Source organism: Bos indicus, chromosome 11 (genome assembly GCF_029378745.1).
Source record: "Bos indicus isolate NIAB-ARS_2022 breed Sahiwal x Tharparkar chromosome 11, NIAB-ARS_B.indTharparkar_mat_pri_1.0, whole genome shotgun sequence".
Classification (NCBI taxonomy): Eukaryota; Metazoa; Chordata; class Mammalia; order Artiodactyla; family Bovidae; genus Bos; species Bos indicus.
Window position 1 is genome coordinate 89668834 of NC_091770.1, and position 21462 is coordinate 89690295.

General features: G+C 46.8%; 1 protein-coding gene across 4 annotated transcripts in view; it reads right to left on the reverse strand.

Annotated features, from left to right (window-relative positions):
- Positions 1 to 21462, reverse strand: part of RNF144A (ring finger protein 144A) — a 128592-nt gene that overhangs the window by 103102 nt on the left and 4028 nt on the right. Inside the window, exon 2 of one of the 4 annotated variants that reach the window (XM_070799178.1) lies at positions 14955 to 15164. The exons of the other annotated variants lie outside the window; for them this stretch is intronic. The gene's annotated coding sequence lies outside the window, so the exon portion shown is untranslated. The remainder of the gene's footprint in view (positions 1 to 14954; positions 15165 to 21462) is intronic. 4 annotated transcript variants of the gene reach the window in all.

A 21462-nucleotide genomic window follows, 5' to 3' on the forward strand; every position in this document is an offset into this window, starting at 1 on the left:
GTACACACAAGAGATTCAAAAACAATCCCTCTACCTTTTCCCAGTCTTTCAATTTGCAGATCAAGAATTGTCTTTGGGCTGCTGCTGGGCTTGCAAGTTCCTAATTCAAAAATCCATGAGACTCCACGAAGCTCAGCTTCTGCAGTCCCGCAAGCGGAGGCTTTCCTATGTGTGATGTGTTTGACTGTGATATGAATAGAGGTCTTGTCCTGCGTCTATAAAGCGAGCTCTGTCTCCGGACATTGTATACTAATAGTCTTGCACATGGAGAGACAGAGGGCCCCACAGTCAGCCCTCTAGAGATGTCCTGCACTTACTTGTTACTTCACATTTATCTTCTCGGGAAAATATAACTCATTCTTCAGCAATGGAGATATTTGTCAAATTATAGCTATGGAACAGATTCATGGGCTCATTAACTATCAATTAATTAAATGAGTTTTCTTTTCAATTCTCTTGTTGTGATAAAAGGCACTGGGCTGATACCATCATCCTTCCTGATTCTAAGAAATGACTCATAAAAATGAAGCTAATCCTTAGGCTTAAACCTGCTCACAAAGAACAGATTGCTTTCCCCAATTGGATACCGAATTAGGCACAAATTAAGCGGCTTGTTATAGTAGAGGCATTACAACAGGAAAGAACAGTTTATTTAGAATGGTGACATGAAACGTGTACCTTTTAAGAACTTAGAAAATAAATCCTTTGACTATGTAGCTCTGAAAAAGAGAAAGGTAGATTTTTCACATGCTGATAGGGAAAAGCTCCAATTAAGTAGAAGAAAAGCTGCATGCAGCATCTGCCATGCAAAAAGGGAGGTCGGGGGCTGGTGTCGAAGTGCCAGTAAGCACGGACAGCAGATGCCTCTGGCTCAGAAAACTAAGGGCCTGGGGCAGAAGGAAGAATCGCTTTGCATGATAAAAGGTTTTGCACTGTTGAATGGCTAATGTACTATATGTAACTCTTACTGAGGTGAAATTCACATAACATAAATTCAACCATTTTAAAGTTAACAATTCAGTGTGTTCCATGCATCACAGTGGGGTGGCTCAGATGGTAAAGAATCTGCCTGCAATGCAGGAAACTTGGGTTCAGTCCCTGGGTCAGGAAGATCCCCTGGAGGAGGGCATGGCTACCCACTCCAGTATTCTGCCCTGGAGAATTCCACGGACAGAGGAGCTCGGGCTACAGTCCATGAGGTCGCAAAGAGTCAGACAGGACTAAACATGCACGCACGCAATGCTGCACAAGCAGAACCTCAGTCAGGTTGCAAGACATCCTCATCACCCCAAAACAGAACCTATGAAAGCAGTTAATCTCCTCTCTCACTCCACCCGGTCCCTGTTAACCAGAAATTAGCTGTCCCTACGGTTCTACTATTCCAGACACTTTAGACAAATGGAATATACAATATGTGACCTCTTGTGTCTGGGTTCTTGTGCACTTCAATTTAAAAGGCAAAATTTAAATAAAATATTTCCTGGAAAAATTCTATTGAAGTCATTCATTATATTTTTCAAAAATATATAAATGCCTCATGTCTGTAAATCCATGATAGCATGTCCCATAAATGACAGAATGATGAAATTAGACAAGAAAAGATTATCCAGATAATTATATCCTGCTTCAAAGGGCAAAAAGTTATGAGGCTAATGAAGGAAAGTTTGAACACCCACCCTATGCAAAATATCCTGCAAAATACCATGAGTAATTTAGAAGAAAGAGATGGTTAGATTTATAGCTGGAAGAGAACAGAAATTTCCTTTACTTATGGGCTTCCCTGCTGGCTCAGACAGTAAACAATCTGCGTGCAATTTGGGAAACCTGGGTTCGATCCCTGTCCCTGGAGGCAGGCATGGCAACCCACTCCAGTATTTTTGCCTGGAGAATTCCCAGGACAGAGGAGCCTGGCAGGCTACAGTCCAGGGGGTCCCAAAGAGTCAGACATGACTGAGTGACTAAGTACACAGGTTAGAAAGTCAAGGCCCGGACCTACAAAATTCCCCAGGCTCATGCCACAGTTCTGAGTGCCTTGGTCTCCACTGGTGTCCTCTACACTACCATGGCTGACACTCTCAGGAGGTCTGTTATTGAATGAACGAGAGTGAGGCAGAACAGCACACGTGGGCAGAAAACTGTGAGCGTGGAGATCTGAGGTCTCAGCGCTGACACAGAACGAGCTGTGACTCCCATTCTTGCATAAAGGCCTGAACAAACCCACAATCTGCTATTTTGTTGACTCATCAGAAAACTGAGAGTACAGGGCAAAGGACCCGTCTGAAATCTGGAGAGGTCAGCAAGTCAGAGCCAAGATCTGCTCATGGGAAGGAGACTCCGCCAGGGTCAGGACAGATGGGATCATGCACGTGTTCATTTTCATGAACTGCTGGATTGAGGATGTGCTAGCCTGAGTGAGAAAGGAAACTCCCTGGGGCCACCATCTTAGGGGGCCCCACACTTTGGTGGGTCTGACCTCCAGGAAGTCCACCAGGTTGTCACAGCGAGGAGTCAAGAAAATTCATTCCTGGCTCTGGCTAGGAGAGGGGAAGAAAAACCAACTGAGATAGGCCCAGGACTGTCTACATAACAAAGGCCCAGTCTTCAGGCCTCAGTGAACCTGAGGAGCCTAATGATCCCACTCCAGTCCTGCTCACCCAAGGAGGAGCAGGATACCCAAGGGACTCTTGTGAAGAACTCAGCCCAGGTACCCTGCCTGCGAAGTCAGGTATGGAACTTTACCTGGTGCTCTCTAGTGGGCTAGTTAAGAATCCACCTTGCAATGCAAGAGACACAGGTTCAAACCCTGGGTGGGGAACTAAAATCCCACATGCTAGGGACCAACTAAGCCCACCTAGTGCGAACAGTGTGTGTGCGCTCAGGCGTGTCCCCCCAGGCTCCACTGTCCATGGAATTTTCCAGGCAAGAACACTGGAGTGGGTTGCCATTTCCTCCTCCAGGGGATCCTCCTGACCCAGGGATCAAACCCACGTCTCCTGTGTCTCCTGCGCTGGCAGGTAGATTCTTTACCACCGAGCCACCTGGGAAACCCGGCTAAGCCCGCCCACCTCAACTATCGGGCTCACATTACAACTAGAGTCTGCACCCCACAGGGCAGTGACCAGCGAAGATCCTGCAGGCCTCAACTAAGTCCTGATGCAGCCAAATAAATAAGAGAACCGTTTTTTAAAAGACTGAGGTTTAATGTCCAGCACGCACAATGTTCCCCTGCCCCTCAGCTAACAGCCCCGCTAATAAGGCGCCCGTGTGCGTGTGTGTTTGGTGACAGTGAATCACAGCTCAGAGAGCTGCGGGAAACAGACACTCTCTAACGAAGAGTTCTCAGGAAACCCCAAAGGCATCAGGGAAGACAAAAAAGGTCACGAGAGGACTCTGAGGCCTCTGGCACCTACAGCTACCACACACATTAAACACAGTTCAGCTCCTATGACATTAACACAAAACCTCACCCTACAGGCCTTTTACCTCAGTTCCTACTAACAAACACATCATTCTCCGCTATCAACAAAAAACCCCCAAAGCATACCGCTGGCAAGAGAAATTACAATCTGAAGAGACAGAGCAAGCCCAAACTCAGACATGACATAGATACTGGAATTATCACACAGGGGATTAAAATAGCTGTGGTTAATACATTAAGGGCTCTTTGTGGGAACGCAGACAAAATATAAGAGCCAATAGGATATGTCAAGTGACAAAAATGCACGACCCAGAAGTTGAGAATTACATTTGATTTGGCAGATTTTCTGAGGACTTAAGCCCAGAAGACAGTTTTTCAGATAGCTGTGAGGGACTGCTCCGAAGAGGTAAGGGAGGAGCCAGGATATATAGAAGTTTAGCAAAAAAAAAAAAAAAACAAACAAAAAACAGGTCAGTTCAGTTCAGTAACAGATTCAGTTCAGTTCAGTCGTTTAGTCAAGTCCGACTCTGTGACGCCATGAACCACAGCACGCCAGGCCTCCCTGTCCATCACCAACTCCCGGAGTTCACCCAAACTCATGTCCATTGAGTCGGTGATGCCATCTAACCATCTCATCCTCTGTCATCCCCTTTTCCTCCTGCCTTCAATCTTACCCACATCAGGGTCTTTTCAATTGAGTCAGCTCTTCGCATCAGGTGGCCACAGTATTGGAGCTTCGGCTTCAACATCAGTCCTTCCAATGAATATTCAGGGCTGATTTCCTTTAAGATGGACTGGTTGGATCTCCTTGCAGTCCAAGGGACTCTCAAGAGTCTTCTCCAACACCACGGTTCAAGAGCATCAATTCTTCAGTGCTCAGCTTTCTTTATAGTCCAACTCTCACATCCATACATGACTACTGGAAAAACCAGAGCCTTGACCAGACGGACCTTTGTTGGCAAAGTAATGTCTCTGCTTTTGAATATGCTATCTAGGTTGGTCATAACTTTCCTTCCAAGGAGTAAGTGTCTTTTAATTTCATGGCTGCGATCACCATCTGCAGTGATTTTTGGAGCCCCAAAAAATAAAGTCAGCCACTGTTTCCACTGTTTCCCCATCTATTTGCCATGAAGTGATGGGACCGGATGCCATGATCTTAGTTTTCTGAATGTTGAGCTTTAAGCCAGATTACAGTTAATTAAAACAAACAAACAATATCTCATGTTAATGAATTTAGCACTTTTCTATGTATGGGAAGATGAAATGCAAGAGCCTGGGCTTGTTGAAATCACTCTTTTGATGAGCACTTCGGCTACCTGGGGCCAGGGTCCTACTTTCTCCATCCTGAATACCCTCATGGTGTGCAGTTGGGGTCAGCTTCTGTAGATGCTGGCTTGATGTCCATAACATCCTTCATTTACTGGCAGGCGATATTTTCCATCCACAGTTATATAAGCAGAAAGATGGATTTTTTTTTTTAAAGAATCAAAGGAAATGCTAGAAAACAAAAACATTTTAAAGAATGAAAAATGTCTAAGTCAGGCTCATCAACAGAGTAAGTACAGCCAAGACAAAAGTCAGTAAGTTTGAAGAGAGGTCAATAGAAAGTTGCCAAACTAAAATGCAAACAGAAAAAAAATAATAATAATAATAATTTAAAAAAAAAACCAAGAACATCCAAGAATGGTAGGAAAATTTCAAAAAGTATGGCATACGCATAATTAGAATGTCAGAAAAAGAAAAAAGAGAAAACAGAGGAGGAAAATATTTGAAGCAAGAATGGCTGAGAATTTTCCATAATCAATTACAGACACCAAACCACAGGTTCAGTAAGCTTAAAGGACATCAAACAGGATAAATACCAAAATAGGCGCTCCTTAGCACGTCATATTCAATTGCAGAAATCAAAGACTGAATTAAAATCATGAAAGAAAGCAGAAATGAAGGAGAAAAAAACACTCTACCTGTAGAAGAGCAGGAATAAGAAATTAGATCTGACTTCTCTTCAGAAAAAGAGAAGTCTCTCCACACGTAAAAAGTGGAGTGAAATATTTAAAATGTTGAAAGAAAAACATCACCACACTAAAATTCTACTTACAAGAAAAATATCCCTCAAAAGTGAAAGAAAAATAAATATTGGGTTGGCCAAAAGGTTCGTTCAGCTTCCTGAACGAACCAACGAACCTTTTGGCCAACCCAATATTTCTTTAGAGAAGCAAAAATTGAAGGAATCTATCACCAGGTGTCCTGCCTCACAAAAAGTGTAAAGTTCTTCAGAGAGAAAGAAGATGATACATCAGAAACTCAGATCAACATAAACACAGGAAAAGTTAGAGAAGGAATGAATGAAAATATCCATTTTCCCTTTCTTAATTGATCTAAAAGAAATTATTTAAAGCAGAAATAGCAACTTCAGAATATGGATAAATGAAAAAAATGTCAATAAAATCATAAAGGCAGGTAAAGAATAATCAGAAATACTCTAAGAATCTTTACTATGTACGCATCAAGTGGAACAGTGTTATCTGAAAGTGGAGTTAGTTTAGTATTTAAAAAAAAAAATATATATATATAGCACAAACTCTATGGCAACCACAGAAAGATATTAAAAAGAAGTTTAACTGATATGCTAATAGAGGAGATAAAATAGAATGATACAAAATACTCAAAACCAGAGAAGTCAGAAAAATAGAGGAGAAAAAAAAAATCAAAGAACAGATGTCATGAATAGAAAACAATTTCAAATATGGTGGATACTAATCCAACTATATCAGTAGTCACTTTAAATGTGAAAAGTCTAACTGCACCAGTTAAAAGTCAGAGATTTCCAGGGTGGATAAAAAAAGTAAGATTCAATGATATGTTGTTTAAAGAAACCAATTTTAAATAAAAAGACTCAGGTTAAATATAAAGGAATGGAGAAAGACCCGTATGTCAATGCTAAAGAAAAGAAAGCTGGAGCAACTATGTTAATTTCAAACAAAGCCGACTTCAGACCAAGGAAAACCATCAGGGGTAAGGGACACTGTGTAAGATACAGGAGTCAGTTCTCCAAGAAGACATGAAAGTACTAAATACATATGCATGAGCAGCATAGTGTCAACATATGGAAGCAAAAATTAACAGACCTGCAAGGAGAAACGGTGGCTGAGATGGTAAAGAATCTGCCTGCAATATGGGAGACCTAGGTTCCATCCTGGTTTGGAAAGATTCCCTGCAGGACGGCATGGCAACCACTCTAGTATTCTTGCCTGGAGAATTCCATGGACAGAAGAGTCTGGTGGGCTACAGCCCACGGGGGTTGCAAAGAATGGGACTCGACTGAGTGACTAAGTACACAAGCACTATTATAGTTAGAGAATTTCCACTCCTTTCAGTAATGGACACGGAGAAGGCAATGGCACCCCACTCCAATACTCTTGCCATGGAAAATCCCATGGACGGAGGAGCCTGGTAGGCTGCAGTCCACGGGGTTGCACAGAGCTGGACACGACTGAAGCGACTTAGCAGCAGCAGCAGCAATGGACAAGATTCAACAAGAAGAAATACAGTTAAGTACATGGCTGACCTGAACAGGACTAAACAATCAACTTGATCTATTTGACACACAGAACTGTCCATTCAACAGCAGCAGAATACACATTCTTGAGGTTCATATGGAACATTCAAGACTATAAAACATTTTATCAAATTAACAAAAGCAGCAGAAATCATACCAAGTATGCTTTACATCAGGATGGAATGAAACTGGGAGTCAGTAACAGGACAGTAGCTGGAAAATTCCCAACGATCTGGAGATGAAGCAGCACACTTCTAAATAACACGCTGGTCAAAGAAGTCTCAAGAGAAATTTAAAAGTATTTTGAACTGAATGAAAATAAAACCATAACTTATCAAGATGAGCAGACTGGAGCAAATACACTGCTTATAGGGAAATTCATAGCATCAAATGCATACATTCCAAAAGAAGAAAGATCTGAAATTAATAACCAAAACTTGCTTTTTTAGGCCTAAAACAAGCAGAGGAAGACACTGTAAAAACTAGAGCAAAAATCAATGAAATCATAAACAGAAAAGCAACAGAATCAAGAGCTGATTCTCTGAAAGATCAATGAAATTGATAAATATTTAGTTAAGCTAAAATTGTATTGGTTAAGATGGATACATAAAACACAAGGGTTGTGAACTCTGGACATAAAAATGCATGAATGACTAACCTCAGTCCATAGCTATAGTCTCTACTATATCTATCAGCAATGCAGTACTTTGGGGCATTTTCACCAAAAAATTAAAGCAAAACAACAATCAAAAGAGAAAACTTTTGTAAAGGAAGAAATATGGCACTATTTCATTTAGGCTGTGCTAAACAGAAAGAGCTGAAAACCTAGAGAAAATAACAGGCTTAATGGGTCTAATACTTTCCATTTTTGTGGACCAGAATGGCAATATTTTATTCAACCAGGAGGAGCTTTCAAGATGGGATACAAGTGCATTAGGCAGTGTCTGTCCGAGTTCCCAGATGCCTCACCACTGCCTCACATCTTACATCTGACTGCCTCCTTGCTCTCGAAACTCGGAAGGGTTATTTGTGCATCTGCCTTCTGATGGATATTGAATGTTCTCCTTCAGAGCTTCTCACTGGCAATGTATGCAGTCCTCAGAGGAGCCTGTAAAAGAAGCAGCCCTAGTACTAGCCTCAGTTTTCGTGAACAAACTGGGACCATTTACAGAGAGGCTAAGGGTCTTTCCAGAAGTTTCCAATGGGACGTGAAGTCTGGAGAAGGATTCCAAGCCACTGTCCTTGTGGTACTGCTCTGCTCTGCTCAGCAGTAACAACAGCCACAGATGCCTGGACTTCATGAGGCCAGTGTCACGGTCCTGACTTTGACCGTCACTGCTCAGATGCAAGCACGTGAGCTAAAAGCAAGCCTCAAAGAGTCCCCTTTCAGGGAAAATGTCAGTGTTCACATTGCTTTATCTCTTTAACTGACTGGACAGGTGTTTACTAATTCGCCCTCACTTCTCTTTAAGCCCCGGCAGCAAAATATCCACTTGACATACAAGGTTATTTGCTGAAATATATTTGCTGTGTATGAAACAATAAACTGCTGGGGGAGGGTGTGCAGAATTTAAGGCTTCCCTGATAGCTCAGCTGGTAAAGAATCCGCCTGCAATGCAGGAGACCCCGATTCGATTTCTAGGTTGGGAAGATCCTCTGGAGAAGGCAATGGCTACCCACTCCAGTATTCTGGCCTGGAGAATTCCATGGACAGAGGAGCCTGGCAGGCTACAGTCCATGGGGTCGCAAGAGTCTGCATATTGTAAATTGGGCAGAATTTACAAGTAAGACCACTTTTAAACTGAAATAATTTCACTATAAAATTAAATTAGAACCACAATTTTAAAAATCAAAAGTAGGAAAATGAAAAAGTCCATAGGAGGAGCCTGGACTCCCGTCTTCAGTATATTTTCCATATCTGTACACATAGTGTACATACAATTCGGTCTCATAACTGTTTTCACTTAGTGATATATTACAAACATTTTCCTATGCCCACCATCTCCAAAAATCTTATGAAATTAGAGCAGGATATTTGCTTGTCCAAATTTAGAAGTTCTCCATTTGGGGCTATTATTTAAAATGAACAAACAAATGAAGAGCCTTTGGGCCTAAAGCATTTCTTTTTCTCCACATTCAGTATCGTTTTCCCAAGCAAAATTCTCCAAAGTACGACTGTTTGAAGTAATTATGCAGCTGCAAACAAAAGTCATGCCTTTATCCTTCAGTCATCCCTTCCCCCAGCCTAGACCTAGAAATTCCTTTCCTCTGCTGAGGCAACACAATTTATATTTCAAAGGTTCCTGCTCTGCAGAAGAGCCCACTTCATCGTATTAGCAAACGTTCCCTGTAGCTAGTTTATCTTTGAATTGTTTTTCAATTTAAAAAATTTTTAACCCAGAAATATCCTTTATCTTAACCAGCAAGATATATATTTGCTATCATATAATCTTAGGTGCTAGAGAAGACTCTTGAGAGACCCTTGGACTGCAAGGAGATCAAACATGTCAATCCTAAAGGAAATCAACCCTGAATATTCATTCACTGGAAGGACTGATGCTGAAGCTGAAGCTCTGGTACTTTGGCCACCTGATGGAAAGAACTGACTCATTGAAAAAGAGCCTGATGCTGGGAAAGATTGAAGGCAAAAGGAGAAGTGGACAACAGAGGATGAGAGGGTTAGATAGCACCACTGACTCAAGGACATGAACTTGAGCAAACTCCAGGAGATACTGGAGGACAGAGGAGTCTAGTGTGTTATAGTCTATGGGGTTGCAAAGAGTCGGGCACGACTTAGTGACCAAACAACAACAAAATGGTAGTTACATTGTCTAGACTTCCCCGGTGGCTCAGTGGCAAAGACTCTGCCTGCAAATGCAGGAGACATAAGAGATGCCGGTTCGATCCCTGAGTGGGGAAGGACCGCTGGAGAAGGAAATGGCAACCCACTCCAGTATTCTTGCCTGGAAAATGCCATGGACAGAGGATCCTGGCAGGCTACAGTCCATATGATCACAAAAGAGGTGGACACGATTTAGCAGCTAAACAATAACAAGATCAATGTCTAAGCAAGCAGCGTGGTGCAGATTAAGCACATAGGGTCCACGGAAGGAAAACTCCACATACAATTTAAGCTAAAATCATACAAACTGCATTTTCAGCTTCTGAATGATTATTTTTATTAGCAGCTCATCTAAGGGTTTTTGTCATGTGGAGTCAGTTTATAAATGTCAGTGGTTTTAAAAACTACCATATGGGCAGTGTTTCAGAGAATAACAAAATGTAAATCTTCAAGCAGGATCTTAATGTCCTGTACTTATTTATGTTTTTAATGTACTGCTGCTGCTGCTGCTGCTGCTAAGTCGCTTCAGTCCCGTCCTACTCTGTGTGACCCCAGAGACGGCAGCCCGCGACCCCAGAGACGGCAGCCCGCCAGGCTCCCCCGTCCTTGGGATTCTCCAGGCAAGAACACTGGAGTGGGTTGCCATTTCCTTCTCCAATGCATGAAAGTGAAAAGTGAAAGTGAAGTCGCCCAGTCGTGTCCAACTCCTAGCGACCCCATGGACTGCAGCCTACCAGGCTCCTCCATCCATGGGATTTTCCAGGCAAGAGTACTGGAGTGGGGTGCCATTGCCTTCTCCATTTAATGTACTGAGATGAGTTAAAAGTTCAGTATAGTGAAGCAGAATGTACCAGGCCCTGGGCTGGGAATTCAAAATGGAGTGACAGGCCAGGGTCACTAAGCCAAGAGAGCGACAAATAAATGTGGAAGTCTGCGTCTCATTTCTGGTGCCAGGCAGAGGTGGGAAAGCAAGAAGTCCGGAGGGTAGTGCTTAACTTGGGGAGGTTTCGTTCCCAGAGGCCTCAGCGAATCAAGCCAAACACTAAAAAGCACGCTTATTTCAGGGTAAACACGATTTTCTACATAACTGTGTCTTAACTTTCAGTTGACTAAACCATGGTTATATCTCGTCAACATAACACAACACAGGTGCTACCATCAATTCTCTTTGGCGAAGGCTTTTGGTTTTTGTCTTTTTTTTTTTTTTTTAATACTTTGGAGCTAATGCTTATTTCCAGGATTTTTAAAATATTCAATATTGCAAAGCTCACGGGCCCTAGGCACTGTGCCTGCTGTCCCTAGGAGTACAAGCTGACTCAACTCCACGTTACCATGAATGCCAGGGCAGATCAGGAATGTGATGGGGTCTGAGGGAGCCACGCAGTGCTCCCAGGAACAGGCAGGAAGAGGAGCAGGGGGATGAGCCAGGAGGATCTCAGGAGCAGGCACAGTGCCAAAGCGGGGGAGCTGAGACGAGCCTGGGATGCAGAGGAAAGCAGGTGATTCGGGGGCGGAGGACCCTGCAGTGCCCTGGACCACCACTGCTGTCCAGCGACGGCAGCCAGCCAAGGACAGCAGGCCGGAGAAGGGACATGTGGGCGAAAAGACACATCTCAAAGATGCAGGAGCAAAGAGCAGGTGGCTCTGAAGCCAGGATGCAAACAGGGCTGGCACCACGGCCAGGAATGAGGGCAGCAGCTTTAAGAGGTCAGCTGGAGCCGGACACCTGGGTGGGCAGTTGATCAGCTGCAGGCAACACCCTCCTGCATCCCTGGGCAAGATGTGTGGCCCTGGGCCGGGAGCAGGTAGCAGGATTCACCACGATGGCACGGGTGTGGGAGAGGATTCTCTCAATCAGCCTCCATTGGGCATTCAGGGGTGGGTGCGGCTGGACTGGACCCTGGACAGCGGGCGGCCGGAGCTGAGGTTCAAAGGCCAGCAGTGTGGATGCTGTGAGACACGTGGGACTTGGATGGGAAAATCAGGAGGGCTCGTGACAATTAACCTGAGGCCAAAGGTCAAAATCAATGGACATGAGTTTGAGCAAACTCTGGGAGACAGTGAAGGACAGGGAAGCCTGGCGTGCTGCAGTCCATGGGGTCACAAAGAGTAGGACATGACCTAGAGACTGGACCAAAAAAAGGTCAGGGTCCAGGCAGATTTCAAGGACTAAAGAGTTTGGTAAAGAAAAATGTTAAGTTCCTCTAAAGCATGCCCCTCATTTTACACATTAGACATAAAAATCTACAGACTCTTGCATCTGTGTTGGGACTGAATGGAGCCAGCAGAATGGTTGAATCTGAGTAACACAGGCTGCTGAGAAGAGGATGGGCCCCGCTGAGCAGGAATGTCAAGCATCTGGGACTAAACCCAAGAGAGAACAGTCCCGGTGACAACGAACTCTGCACAAGTCAGGCCTGGACCCGCTCCTGGCTGGCCCACCAGGGCTGGCTGCATCAAGTCCCCATGCAGCCAGCCTCAAGAACAGGCAGGACTGGCCGCAGGGTCTGTGAACCACGAAAGAAAAGCACCTCCCCAAGTCCCTTCTTCAGATCGTCAGTCTAGGAAACTTGAGAGCCGCATCTGTAATTTTAAATGTCCTGGTGAAGTGAAGTGAATGAAGTGAAGTCACTCAGTCGTGTCCGACTCTTTGCGACCCCGTGGATTGTAGCCTACCAGGCTTCTCCGTCCATGGGATTCTCCAGGCAAGAATACTGGAGTGGGTTGCCATTTCCTTCTCCAGGGGATCTTCCCGATCCAGGGATCGAACCTGGGTCTCCCGCATTGCAGGCAGACACTTTAACCCCTGAGCCACATTAAAAAAAAAAAAAGGAAAAGGAAGCAAAGGAAATTCATTTTAGTATTTAACTCACTGTAGCCAAACTAAAATCATTTCAACGTGTGATCAACTTCAACGTTATTATTGAGATAATCTGCATTCTGTTTTTCACACTAGATTTTGGAAACCAGACACTTTACACACTCGGGGCACAGTTCACATGGGACTGGCTGCAGTGCAAGGGCTGGAGAGCCCCGCCCTCTGCCCACTCTCCCCTCTACCCCCAGCCCCTTTGGTTTGCTCCTACTGCACCAGCAAGAGAGCCTGCCCCCCCAGGAAGAAGGCTTATCTGCAAGGCCCCGGGACACAGCCCACGGCCTCCCACCAGCACTCTGCAGTGGGCAAGGTCCTCCTGGAGAAAGTCTGGGCCAGCTGCACGTGGCTGGAGAGGGGAAGAAAACAAGGTCACCAGCAAGGAAGCATGGCTGCAGGCCCAAGGAAAGGAATCCTAGGAGCGATTAAAGTATTAACAGATAAGACCGTTCCCAGCCACTCTGCTGAAGGAAGGACACATTCATTTCAGGACAAAGACTCCCGCTTGCACATTCCATAGCACAGGACCCAGCAAAGGAAGGGGGCTGGATAAATATTTACTGAGCATATTAAAAAGCATGCCCTTTAAGCTGGAGTTATTTCACAGAGAGGAGAAATGGAGAGTGAGCAATGTCGCTGGATGGAAATTCCTAGCTATCCCAACTAGTTGTTTTCACTAGAATGAAACTGACACTTCTTGTTATTGTTCAGTCACTAAGTCGTGTCCCACTCTTTGAGACCCCACGGACTGCAGCACGCCAGGCTTCCCTGTCCTTCACCATCTCCTGGAGTTTGTTCAAATTCATGTCCATTGAGTCAGAGATGCCATCCAACCATCCAACCTTTGTCACCCCCTTCTTCTCCTGCCCTCAATCAGGGTCTTTTCCAATGAGTTGGCTCTTGGCATCAAGTGGCCAAAGTATTGGAGCTTCAGCTTTAACATTAGTCCTTCCAGTGAATATTCAGGACTGATTTCCTTTAGGATGGACTGGTTGGATCCCCTTGCTGTTCTTCTCCAACACCACAGTTCAAAAGCATCAATTCTTTAGCACTCAGCCATCTTTATGGTCCAGCTTTCACATCTGTACATGACTACTGGAAAAACCATAACTTTGACTATATGAACCTTTGTCGGTAAAGTGATGTCTCTGCTTTTTAATACACTGTCTAGGTTTCTCATAGCTTTTCTTCCAAGCAACAAGCATATTCTAATTTCATGGCTGCAGTCTCTGTCCACAGTGATTTTGGAGCCCAAGAAGATAAAAATCTGTCACTGTTTTCACCTTTCCCCCATTTATTTGCCATGAAGTGATAGAACCAGATACCATGACCTTAGTTTTTTGAATGTTCAGTTTAAAACCAGCTTTTTCACTCTTTTTTACCCTCTTCAAGAAGCTCTTTAGTTCCTCTTCACTTTCTGCCATTAAAGTAGTATCATCTGCCTATCTGAGGTTGTTGCTATTTCTTCTAGCAATCTTGATCCCAGCCTCTGAGGTCATCCAACCTGTTACTTCACATGATGTAGTCTACATATAAGTTACTGAAATTTACAAAACTGCAAAAGTGTAAGAGATTGATACCTGTCTTGCTGATCACTGATCTTGCTTGTCAACTTAAGTGTTAGTTGCTCAGTTGTGTCTGACTCTTGTGACCCCACAGACTGTAGCCCACCAGAGTCCTCTGTTCATGGCATTCTCCAGGCAAGAATACTGGAGTGGGTAGCCATTCCCTTCTCCAACAGATCTTCCCAACCCAGGGATCGAACCTGGATCTCCTGCATTACCGGTAGATTCTTTATCATCTGAGCCACCAGGGAAGCTCTCACAACCTAAGAGTTGAGAGTCATGTTTTATTCAGTGGGAATTATTAGGACTTTAAGCCAGAGAGACAGCATCTCACGTGACCCTGAGAGAACTGCTATGAGGAGGCAAGGGGAGGGGCCAGGTTACACAGAAATTTTGCGACAAAGGGCAGGTAGTCCAAACATCAAAAGATTATTGTTCATTAAAGAAAACCACACATCCCAAGTTAAGGATTTTAGTGTTTTTCTAATGCGGGACACACAGGTTCAATCCCTGGTTTGGGAAGATGCCCTGAAGGAAGAAATGGCAACCCACTCCAGTATTCTTACCTGAGAAATCCCATGGACAGAGACGCCTGGTAGCCTGCAGTTCATGGGGTCACAAACAGTCGGACACGACTGAGCACGAAGGCATACAGGGCGCTCGTGCACGTCTGGGAAGATGCAAGAGTCTGGGCTTACCGCAATCATTCCTTTCATTTGCATCTCAGCTACTGGGGCCAGTATCCTGTGTTTTCACATTCTGGTTCCCTGGGGGAGCTCCCCGTGTGGAGTGGCTGCGATCCGACGGCTGTTAGATTGTACGTATTCTTCTCCTTCCTGAGTACCCTTAGGGCTCACCAGCTCACACGGGAGGGCTGTAATCACTGATGACCATGGCATCCTTGTTTACTGATAAGGCAAGAAATATTCCATTTCTCACGTTCTAGAAAAGCCTCATCAGCCCACTACCTGCCCGCTCCCCATGCCCTCACCTTCAGTCTACTCCTTAATCTGCCTTTGAACCCCCAAAGAATGAATGAATGGATGAGATTGTTTCTGGACCTGAATGTCTCTGAAGGGAACAGATGCCTACTAAGTTCAACAAACATTCACTGAGCACCTACTGTGCAGCAGGCACCACGTGCCAGGTGTTAGAGGGAATCAGAAATGAACAGGACAGGGCTGTGCTTTTCTGGCCCTCAGTTCAGTTCAGTTCAGTTCACTCAGTTAGTGTCCGACTCTTTACGACCCCATGGGCTGCAGCACGCCAGGCTTCTCTGTCCATCACCAGCTTTCCGGAGCTTGCTTAAATTCATGTCCATCGAGTCAGTGATGCCATCTGGCCCTCACAGCACCCAAAACCACAAATACCCACAGAGGTTCGGGTGTGCTGGCACCACACTGGAGAGATACCAAGAACATTTAAGCCCCGTGCACAATAGCCTGGATGTCACCCTGTTTGGATTTCTGTCTTTCAAAGAAGATCAGGTAAGAGCAGCAAAGACGATTATTAGATGGCAGTCCAGCCACGCGGAATGCCAGGAGCTCAGTCCTGTCCTGTCCCACCCTCCCTGCTCCTGCCATCTCTCGCTTCCTTGTCTTCTCTCACTCCCACCAGGAGCCACCCAGCCCAGAGCAATGAGACAGGAACACAGACAGCCACGCACTTTCAGAAAAAGTGGCTTCCATGATTAAAAAGCAGACAAATGGATCCGACACCAACTGCCCCTCTCCAGCGACTGCCCCAGGGCCTGGCACAGAACGGGGCTGCCTCAAAAAGACCCCAGTCCTCGGGGCAGCTGACCCAAGGCCAGCAACTGGCCCCTTCTGGGGCGTGTCACCAAACACAAGGAGTATTCCGTTGCTGGCCAAACACACAGTAACGTACAAGGACATACGCACATGTACTCCGTGGTACTGGGAGATGCGTGCTATGGGCTGAACTGTGTCTCCAAAATACATGCTGAACTCTGAGGCCCTGGCATCTGGGAATGTGACCTTACCTGGGTCTCAGAGGATGATCAGCAGTGGGGGGTCTCACCCCCAATGTGACTGGTGATGAAACACTTTTGCCTATCTTAGTCCATCCGGACTTCCCTAATAAAAAATCCCACAGATGGAGCAGCTTGTAAACACAGACACCCACCTCTCACAGATCAGGAGCCTGGGAATCCAAGATCAAGATGCCAGTGGATTCAATGTCCGGTGACAGCCACTTTCCCGCCCAAGACAGTTGTTCTGTCGCCGTGTCCTCCCACGGAGAAGGGGCTAGAGAGCTCCCTGGGGTCTATTTTATAAGGCCACTAACCCTGTTCGTGACTACTGGAAAACCCACAGCTTTGACTATACCCACCCTTGTCAGCAAAGCGATGTCTCTGCTTTTTAATATGCTGTCTAGGTTGGTCATAGCTTTCCTTCCAAGGAGCAAGCGTCTTTTAATTTCGTGGCTGCAGTCACTGTCCACAGTGATTTTGGAGACCAAGAAAATAAAATCTGTCACTGCTTCTTGCTTCTAGTTTTCTCCCTTCTATTTACTACGAAGTGATGGGTGCTAATAAGTTCCAGTCCTGTGCCATCTGATAGGAAGAGCCGACCCATTGGAAAAGATTCTGATGCTGGGAAAGATTGAGGGCAAAAAGGACAATGGAGTAGCAGAGGATGAGATGGTTAAACAGCATCACCGACTCGATGGACATGAGTTTGAGCAAACTCCAGGAGATAGCGGAGGGCAGAGGAGCCTGGTGTGCTGCAGTTCATGGGGTCGCAAAGAGTCAGACATGACTTTGTGACTGAACAACAACCCTATTCGTGAAGTCCCCGCCCTCATCACCTCCCAAAGTCCCCACCTCCTAGCAACATCCCACTGAGGATTACGTTTCAACACACGAATTTGGGGGCACACAAACCCTGGGTCTATAGCATCACTCCCTGCCTGGAGACAAGAGAGAAGTTAGGAAGGAAGCAGTGAGTGAGACTGAGAGTGTTAGACGGAAAATAAACTTGGAAACGGAGGTAATTTCTTAGGGTCCCAGGAGCTGACGTAATAAAGATCCTATTTTTCTTCCTTCTAATACATCTGGCCCACCCATATCTGCCTCCCACAACCAGCCCATCTCAGTTCTCAAGGCCCCCAGCTAAGGCTCAGTGGAGACATAAAGAAGAAAGAAGAGACTGAGCTCCCAGCAGGGACAGCCAGCTCTGTCTGGTCCGCAGGAGCCCTGGGACCGCCTCACCCTGCCAAGCGATTAGGAAGAAATACACAGTTCCCGCCAACAAATTTAAATTATCCCAAGGCGCCCAGCTCTGAAAGTCTGCAGGGAGCTCTTTTGTTCCATTTCCTAGGACTGTTCTGAGCAGGGCGTGTGGTACCAAGAAGCACTGTGTGGCAATCAGGGTGTCAGGGAAAATTAATTTATGGGACTGTTTGTTTCTTTCTGTTCTCAATGGCATAACAAACAGCTGCCCCCCGCCCCCCTGCCCAGGGTCTCTGCAGACTTTCAAAACTTGCCAGAGCAAAGCTGTTCCTGGAATACACAGCCTACCACCAGCTTCTGGATGCAAACTGGCCCCGTGCACAGAAGGAGAGGGGAAGACACCCAAGAAACAGACTCCCTGGGGACAGAGAACAGGATCACTGCCACGGGTCATATCACACACCCTGGCTGCACCAACCCTCTGACCACTCTGCACATCCATGTGAAGCGAGGGTCCCCACCACGTTCTCTGCAAAACACTCTTTCCAGAAAATCTAACCACCTCTTTACCTAGAGCACCTCTCCCTCTCGTTAGAAAGATTCAGACTCATGACGCCAATGGAAACTCACCCCCAGCCCAGGCTCCCCGATATCCTCATGAACACATCCTCTTTGCCCCCTCCCACACCAGCACAGGGCGCCCCCTTCTCCAGTGACCCCTCTTCAAGGTCTACCCACCTTCACCCCACTTCCCAGCAGTCATTTCCTCACTGGAGTTCCCATAACACCCACCTGGGTGGGCCCTAGTGGGGTCACTGTCCCCCCATCAAGTCTCCCTGGCTGGGCCCTGCACAACCCCTTCCCTGTCTCGACCTCCCTGCGCTACGGAGCTCAGGCCCCCTGGCCCCCTCCAACTGGTCCATGCAAGGCTTGCCACCTAACTCTGGAACTGGGGTGCCTGCCCCCATGTCCAGGTGGCTTGGGACTGTCCAGCCCGCCCCCCGACATCCCAGAAGGCCCACCCGTGGGCTGGGTCTTGTGGTGCATCCCTGCACCACAAGCCAACACCCCACCCACTTCGGCCCCACACAGTCCTGCGGTGTCCCGCTCTGTGGCTGGACCTCCCCAAAGACAGAGCACGTCTCTATTTGTTCAGATCCTGCTGGAGACCAGAACACGAGCCGGGATCCCATCTCCTCGTCAATAACCTACCCCACGTTCCCTTCTGGACCCGGTTTCTTTCCCATGGATTCAATCATGGAGCAAAAATGCATTTAGAGACACCATGACGGGCACTGAGGGAATGTTAAAATGAATAGGTCCCTACATTTGTAGGGCTTGCAATTTAGTAAAGGAAGGATAAAGTTACAGAAAAATTAGATTAGAGAGCTTAAGTGCAATTGCAGGTTCTGAAAAAAAGTCGCCATAGAAACACCTGGTAGAGAAGAGGCTCCCGGCTCATGGCAGGAGGAAGACAGATGCTCGGGCTGGAAAGGGAAGGGGCCTGACGGGGCTCCCGGGCCTGCGTTCTTCCCTCTCTGCTCCACGCCTGCATTTCCTCCTCTGTAAGACGCCACTGCTGGAGGAGTCAGCCTCCACGGCCCCCACATCGGTGATTCCACAGCTTTAAGAAAAAGGCAATATGCCTGCGGAGCCTGGAAGGATCATTAGGAATTTGACACCTGGAGGCGGAGGGAGAATGTTTCAGGGTCTAAGTGTGGAGGCTGCGAAGAGATCAGCATGGAAAGACGGGCTGGAACCCAGGAGAAACTTACAGAGCCTCACTCCAGAGGCACAGCTGTGACTTCATGAGCAGCGGTGTCTCAGCCAGAAAGTTGTCAACTTTCTGGGTCAGTGGTGAGCCTAGAGGGGGGCAGGGAGTGGAGGAGAGACACCACAGAGAAGGAACAAAGATTGTCCCAGGATGTGACACACGCCTGAATAATTCTGGCTTTGGGACACCCAATGAAGAGATGATTTACCTTCAGGTGGAAGAGGCCCCTAACACAAAGGTCTGCACACTTTCCACCCACGAGCTAGGGGAGCAAAGAGCCTCTCTGTCCTGAAGGCTACCCCTCCATGGACAAGCCTCACCAGGGAGGGGGGACGCAGGGGCTGGCTGGCAGGGCTACTCTGGAATGACGGAGCAACTGCAGAGGAGCCAAGCATGGAGGGTGGGTAGCAGGACACACATATCACCTGCCACGGTCCGGGAACCACTTCCCAGATGCAAGAGACAGAGCATCACGGAACGGCTCCCTGCCTGCCTGTGAGGCTAGCAGGTCAGTGGGAATCTGAGAGGCAGTCTTTGCTGCTCCTTGGGTGCAGCTGGCACAGTCCCACCTCCCTCCAGATCACCTTTAGACGCTGGTACCCCAACATCAAACATGCCCCGTTTCAAAGGACTGCTTGAAAACTGACCCTCTGGAAATTAAAATATGTCCCAGGTCAACCACTGTGGGGGAGGCGTTCCAAGGACAGACGTGAAGCCCTGTTTAACCGATAACCTAGCCTGAGAGATAGAGTCAGTATTTTGGTTTGGAATCCTCTGCCCCAGCAGGTCTGCCGTGTCCTGGCCTGCAGAGCAGAGCTGGCAGGAACAGGCATGACCCCAGCTGCACTGGCATCCTTCAGAGGCTGCACTTCCAGCTCGGTGCTTGCCCACCAGGTCGGGCTGCCACCCTCTGGGGAATCACGGCAGCCTCGCTCAGGTGACCTTGCAGACAGAGCAAGCAGACCCTGGGCTGCAGCTGGGCTTCCTCTCATCTTCCCGGGACACCCTCTCCTCTACAAGCAAACTGGCAGAGTGGGGGGTGGGGGGTGGGAGAGAGACAAAAAAGGACAGAGGCACTAAAACCAAAGAACTCTTGCTGATGGGACCATCCAGAAGGTTCCAGAAGTGACAGCAATGCTGCTGCAGCTGGGGGGTCTTGCTTTGAACAGGATTCAGAGACAGGGTCACCCCCCAGCAGGACAAATCCAGCACAGCCCCACTACACCAGCCCGAAGTTCCCTGCACCCCCAGGCAGCTTCTTGCTGCTCTTGGGCCCAGCCTGTGACCCTGACCTCATCTGCCTGCCAACAGGGACTCGTCTTCAAGACCCAGCCTGCCTCACCAGCTCCAGCGGGCAAACTCCTCACCATGCCCCCCTGCACTGTGCGTACCGACCCCAGAGCCAGAACAATCTGTGACTGGCTGCTTCCCAACGCCCAGATCGTAGCCTCCTCAAGGACAGGGAATATACCCTTTTTCCAAGGGGCTCTGAGTTCCACGCTGGCTTTAGCATGTACCAAGTGCCTGGCCTTGGACTCCATAAGGGCTCCTTAAGCCTCTCCCCTCCCCTGTAGATCGGGTAAGATAGTGATGCCTGTCCTTTCTAGGGACCACCTGAGAATTGGGTCCACAGCACTCAGAGCACTTCCCATCAGCACCTGGTGATGGAAAGGCTAAATGAACATCCACTGCTTCCTGGTTTTCCAAAGTTAGACCCCAAGAGACTGCATATCACCTAGTTGGCACAGTTCATCACGCCAGCCAGGAACTTATTTTTCTCGTAACACTCTATCCAGCTCATCAGTTTGCTCCTTAGAGAAAGTCCTGCTCTCTCTGTACCTACAGGCTAATCAGGAAACACCATCAGATCCAGGCTTTAAACTCCAGGAAAGAAAGAAGATACAGACTCTCATCATCAAGGAATGACCCTCTTCAAAGCCCCATCTCTCAACTTATCATCTCTGAAGAAAACCATTTGTCTGAAACTGATACATATATATAAATATTTACATATATATAATTTTTTATCTTGCAAAATTTCTTAAAGATGGTTGCATTGTAAAGACTGATGCTCCTGGAAGAGACCTTTAAAGCAGCACATTCTTATATCCAGATCTGGACGATCATTTAGACCAACATCTTAGTTCCACAGTGGGGGTCAACTGGGGCCACACGAGGTAGTTAAGACACTTGCTCAAGGTCACAGAGCTGGGTTCGAAAGTTGTACAGGCTCTGTCCT